Here is a 6,000-nt window from a genome sequence, read left to right as displayed (position 1 = left end):
CAGGGCATTAAACAGTTATTTCGTGTTGGTCTTCACAGTGAACGACATAAATAACATGCAGACAACTAACAGCAAGAAGGTTATAGCAGGCAAGGACCTCGAAACTATCACTATCTCTAATGAGGCAGAGCTGGGCAAGGTAATGGGGGCGAAAGGCAGACAAGTCTCCAGGCCCTGATGAAATGCATCCCAGGGCACTAAAAGAGGGAATGGGGGACACAGCAAATGCACTAGTAATTATTTCACAAAATTGACTGGACTCTGGGGGTGGTTCCCGCAGATTGGAAAACAGCCAATGTGACGCCACTGTTTTCAAAAGGAAGTAAACCAAAACAGGTAGCTTTAGACCAGTTAGCTTAACTTCGGTAGTGGGGAAAATGCTTGAATCTATCATTAAAGAAAAAAAATAGCAAGACATCTGGATATGAATTGTCCCATTGGGAACACCCAGCATGGGTTGATGAAGGATAGGTCATGTTTAACTAAACTGGTGGGCATTACATGCATGGTGTACATTGGGGAACCTGTGGATGTGGTGTATCTGGATTTCCAGAAGGTATTTGACAAGGTGCTACACGAAAGGCAGCTGTGTAAGATAAAGTTGAATGGTATTACAGGTAATGTATCGGCATGGATAGAAGATTAGTTGACCAGTAGAAAGCAAAGAGTAGGGGTAAATGGGTGTTTTTCTGGTTGGCGGTCAGTGGCTAGTGGTGTGCCTCAGGGGTCAGTGCTGGGGCAGCAATTGTTTACGATTGACAAAGATGATTGGAATTGGAGACTAAGTGTGGTGGGTCAAAATTTGTGGATGACACTCGGGTGAGTGGTAGAACAAAGTATGCAGAAGACACAAAATGTCTGCAGACGAATACAGATAGTCTAAGTGAGCGGGCAAAAGTCTGGCAGATGGAGTACGATGTTGATAAATGTGAGGTCATCCATTTTGTTAGGAATAACAGCAAAATGGGCTATGTTTTAAATGGTAAAATTTGCAGCATGCTGCTGCACAGGGGCTCTTGGGTGTCCTTGTGCATGAATCACTGAAGGTGGGATTGCAGGCGCAGCAGGTAATTAAAAAGGCAAAGGGAATTTTGTCTGCCATTGCTAGAGGGATGGTGTTTAAAAACAGGGAGGCGATGCTGCAGCTGTACAGGGTCCTGGTGAGGCCACACCTGGAGTACTGTGTGCAGTTTTGGTCTCCTTACTTGAGAAGGGATATACTAGCGCTGGAGGGGGTGGCGAGGAGATTCCCTCGGTTGTTTCCAGAGTTGAGAGGGTTGGATTATGAGGAGAGACTAAGCAGGCTGGGATTATACTCATTGGAATTCAGAAGAATGAGGAGAGATCTTATAGAAATATATAAGATTATGATGGGAATAGATAAAGTGGAGGCAGGGAGGTTGTTTCCACTAGCCTGTGAGACGAGGACTAGAGGGCATCGCCTCAAAATAAAGGGAAGCAGACGTAGGACTGAGGTCAGGAGGAACTTCTTCACCCAAAGGGTTGTGACTCTGTGGAATTCCCTGCCCAATGAAGCAGTTGAAGCTAGCTAACTGTGTTTTTAAGGCATGGCCAGATAAATGTTTGAACAGGAAAGGATTGAAGCGTTATTGTGAGTTGGCGGGTAAGTGAATCTGAGTCTCAAAAGATCACCCATGATATTATTGAATGGCGGGGCAGGCTCAAGGGGCCGGATGGCCTACTCCTGTTCCTAGTTCTTCTGTCCTTATGTTGTTATGCCTCTCCAGTGGGTTCACACTGGCAAGAGACCTTTTAAATACTCTGACTGGAAAAGCTTTCGGAGGACTAAAGGTCTAATTCAAAATCGACCTGCTCTGGATGGTAAAGACTGCAGATTCAGAAGGTGCTGTTGGAGGAGCACTGCTGAGCCACTGCAGTGCATCCTAGTGCAGTGACTGCTGCCACTGTGCATCAGTGGTGTAGGGAGTACGGGGATGTCATTGAGGTGCAAATCAAGAGGGCTGTTTTGTGTTCGATTGTATTAAACCTGATGGAAGGCTTTTGAATTTAAAAAGAAATGTTGTCATATGAAGCTGCCTACAAAGTGAAACATTGGTTTTTGACAGTTACCTCTGGATCAGACAAGTGAACGGAAGGTAGTCAAGTTGGAAAATGAGATCAAAGTGGGAATAAAAGACATGTCCTGGAGACAGCATAAAAAAGTGAAAAAGTCTCAGACGAGACTCCTTCAGAAAAACATCTTCCCATTGCCAGCAACAGCCCTTCTTCATCCTTTCCTGACCAATATGTCCATGTTATGTGCCGATATTGAAAATGAAAACTAACATTTCGTCAACACTCCCTGTGTCATCACTGTTGGTGAAATATAATTTCTAACCCAGACCCTTCTCTCAATTCACCCTGGCGCATTCTGTGTGGTTACAGCAGAGACAGGGATAGGATGTTCATACCCCTGCTCCCACTGCTCTGGGCCTCAGTGTTGCACGGCTGCGAAATACTGTTTTATCTTTACCAATGTAGAGGAAACCTAAACCTGAGCCTGATGGTTCACTTCCAGTCAGGAACAGATCATTGATTTACACTAATCTCTGATTTGAAGCACGTTTCCAGCATTCACCTTTGTACTTCCTCAGACACTAAACCCAGTTGGAAACGAGATTCTGTTCCGTGTCAAGGAGCTGTGAGCCATGGAAGACAGTAGCTGGGACACATTTCTTACACGCATTAGGATTAACCCACACTGTGGCTTGGCTGTCAATGAAGAGAGACATGAAAGAGTAAAGTGCCATCTGACACCCTCAGTGTGACACTGAAGGATTTGCCCCGAATGAAGCTCTGTTGCTGAGCACGATTCCCCCTACTCCCCACCCTGAGATTGTCCTTTCTGAGCTCCAGGTGCTGGTCAACCCTCAGGACAAATACAACAATCTACAGTAATGTGTTTGAGGCAAAGCTGACTTATTTTACATTTCTCTCAGATACTAAACTCCAGTTCAAGTTTAGGGTTATAGCCATCATCAGAAACAAACTGCAAATGTCAGAAGAAAAGTAACAGAAAATTACAGCGCAGAGCAAGACAATTTTTTTATTCATTTTTTGTGATGTGCGTATTGTTGGCTGGACAGCAGTGTTCACCCTTGGCCCATCATGTGTGTGTTGGCTGGAATAGAACGAGCCAGGCTTTACAGATTTCTGGACTCATCATTGAGATGAACAATTTCAAACTGTGAACTCTGCCCCAATTTGTTTACATTTCTTGTTTCAATTTGTTTCTGGGTCCACTGCATGCCTGGCTCCAGGCACATCTTTTGCTTATTTGTTTCTTTTGCAGCCCTAACTCCATTCCCTGCAACCTTGAGGGACGAATAACATTTCTGCAATTTAATCTCTCCTGCCTTCCCCCCGTGACATCTGCCTTTTGCCCTTGTCTCACCCCGACCTTGCTCAGAATCTGTTACATTTCTGGACCCAGGCCTCTGTCAGCTCACAGCGCCCCCGGGTCAGAGTTTTAAATTCTCTTCCTCCAGAGGGAAACTGAAATTGCTGTGGCTGCAGCTTTCCCCAGATTTTAATTTTGGAAATAAAAACCATGAAATTGTTTCAGAGTTGAGTTGTTTTTGAGATTTAATCCACAATCTCGCTTCTTTAGAGCTAAACTGTGATCATCCCACAGTTGAAAAATGCAAGTTAGGTGGATTGGCCGCACTAAATTGTCCCCGAGTGTGCAGCTTACGTGGTTGGGTTAGCTGCGGTAAATGTCGGGTTTATGGGAGTAGGGCGGGATAGAGAGCTCGTGCAGACTAGATGCACTGAATGACCTCTTTCTGCACTGTCAGGATCCTGTGATCTTAACCATTTGTGATCATGGTCACATTTTCCTCATGACAGCCCACACCTCACCATGTTCATTCAGCTCAAGCTTTCATGCTGCCTTTGTGTTTTGAGAAGCTCTGTTGTTGGAATAGGAGCTTTCTTTGATGTGGCCTCTCCTCATACTTCCGCCCACTTCCCAGTTCCCTGCGTTAATTCCAGCTTTCTCTCATTTTCCCAAATGGTGTTGTTTGAGAGCTCAAAAGGCGAGTGGACTGAAATTGAGAAATTAAAGAGTCAGAATGAAAGAGGAAGTGGAAATAATAAACAGGTTTGGTAGATCCCAAGGGAGTGATGAAGGATCACAGATGTTTCCAGACGTGCTGAGCTTTTCCAGCAACTTTGCTTTTGTTTCGGGGAATGAAACTCCAGAATCCTCCTGTTGTGACTGTTCACACAGTATTTTTGTTATTAATGTGTGGGATGTGGGCTGGGATGTGGGCATCCCTGACTGGGCCAGCATTTCTTCCCCATCCTAAGTTGCCCTTGGGAAGGTGGTGGTGAGCTGCCTTCTTGAACTGCTGCAGTCCTCCTGCTGTGTGGTGACCCACAATGCTATTAGGGAGGCAATTCCAGGGGTTTGACCCAGTGACATTGAAGGGACAGTGATATATTTCCTAGTCAGGAAGGTGAATGACTTGGAATGGAACGTGGATGTGGTGATCTTCCCATATATCTGCTGCCCTTGTTCTTCCAGATGGAAGTGGTCATGGTTTTGGAATGTGCTGCCTGAGGATCTTTGGTGAATTTCTGCAGGAGAGACAGCATTCTCTGACGAGAGTCAAACCCGGGCAGGCGAAGATGGAACACTGAATAATAACAGAATTAGTTCAAACACAGGAGATTTGGTCAGCCAGTAATAGCATATCGTGTAAGAGTCACGGATGTGAAGTGAGTCGTGAGGGGAAATAATGCCACAAGCTGCAGATGGAATACTTTTATAGGAACAGGAGGAGACAATTCAACCCCTCAAGCCTGATCTGTCATTCAATGAGACCATTGCCTGATCTGTGGCCTAACTTTCAATTTCCAAAACCCACCAAACCTATCAATGAGGCTTCTCTGAAACAGACAAGTTGAATTTTGAAAAACATTTTAAAAAAACTGCAAATGCAGGGAAATCAGAAACAAAAACAGAAATTGCTGTAAAAATTAAGCAGGCCCAGCAGCATCTCTGAAAGAAATCAGAGTTACCCTTTTGGGACAATTGACACTTTGAGTCACCAGATGCAGTTAACCATTCCCCCTTTCCTGTAACACCCTCCTGAACAGGTGATGGTTTGAGGGCCATGAGACTGGCAATAACAACTGAGAAAACAGCAGGGCATGCTGAATCAAAATAAAGCCCATTTTTGTCTTTCACTTTTAAATCAACTGCACCAGTTTATTGACTATTGCTTCAGAAACAGGACAAGAGACCAGAAAATCAACTCAGTGCCATTGGGCCTGGGAACCATTGTTATTCTGACCTCTATGTGACTCCAAGCTATAATAATTAGTTTGATTCTGAACCATCCTCTGGGCAGTTAGAACTGATGATAAAAGCTTGCTAACCTTCTGATGCCATGATCACACGAACAAATAAAAGAAAAACCCAATTACTGCAGTTACGTTTGAAGCCACTGGCGTTTCTTCAAGCGAAATGACTGAGTGAATTGTTTCCCATACACAGAGTAGGGGAATGACCTCTCCCCAGTATGTATTTAGTGGTGCACAGTGAGGGTTGATGATGCCCTGAACCCAGCTCTGCAGAGTGAACACATGAATGGTCTCCCTTCAGTGTGAACATGTTGATGGTACATGAGTTCCCATGAGCTTTCATAGCACTTCCCACGAACTGCACAATAAAAGAGTCTCTCTTCAGAGTGAACCTGTGGGTATTTCAACAGGCAGGATGACCGGGAGAAATCCTTCCCACACTCTGAGCAGGTGAATGGTGTCTCCCCAGTGTGGGCCCATCGGTGTGTCAGCAGCGGGGATAACTTCATGAATTCCTTGCCACACTCACAGTAGGGAGACAGCCGCTTTCCAATGTGAAACTGCTGTGAATGCCTTCTCACACATGAAGCAGGTGAACAGTTTCTTCCCAGTGTAATTGTGCCGATGTGTTTGCAGCTTAGATGGGTAATTGAAACTCAGTGCACTCAA

Source organism: Stegostoma tigrinum, unplaced genomic scaffold (genome assembly GCF_030684315.1).
Source record: "Stegostoma tigrinum isolate sSteTig4 unplaced genomic scaffold, sSteTig4.hap1 scaffold_49, whole genome shotgun sequence".
Lineage (NCBI taxonomy): Eukaryota > Metazoa > Chordata > Chondrichthyes > Orectolobiformes > Stegostomatidae > Stegostoma > Stegostoma tigrinum.
This window is presented reverse-complemented; position numbering follows the sequence as displayed.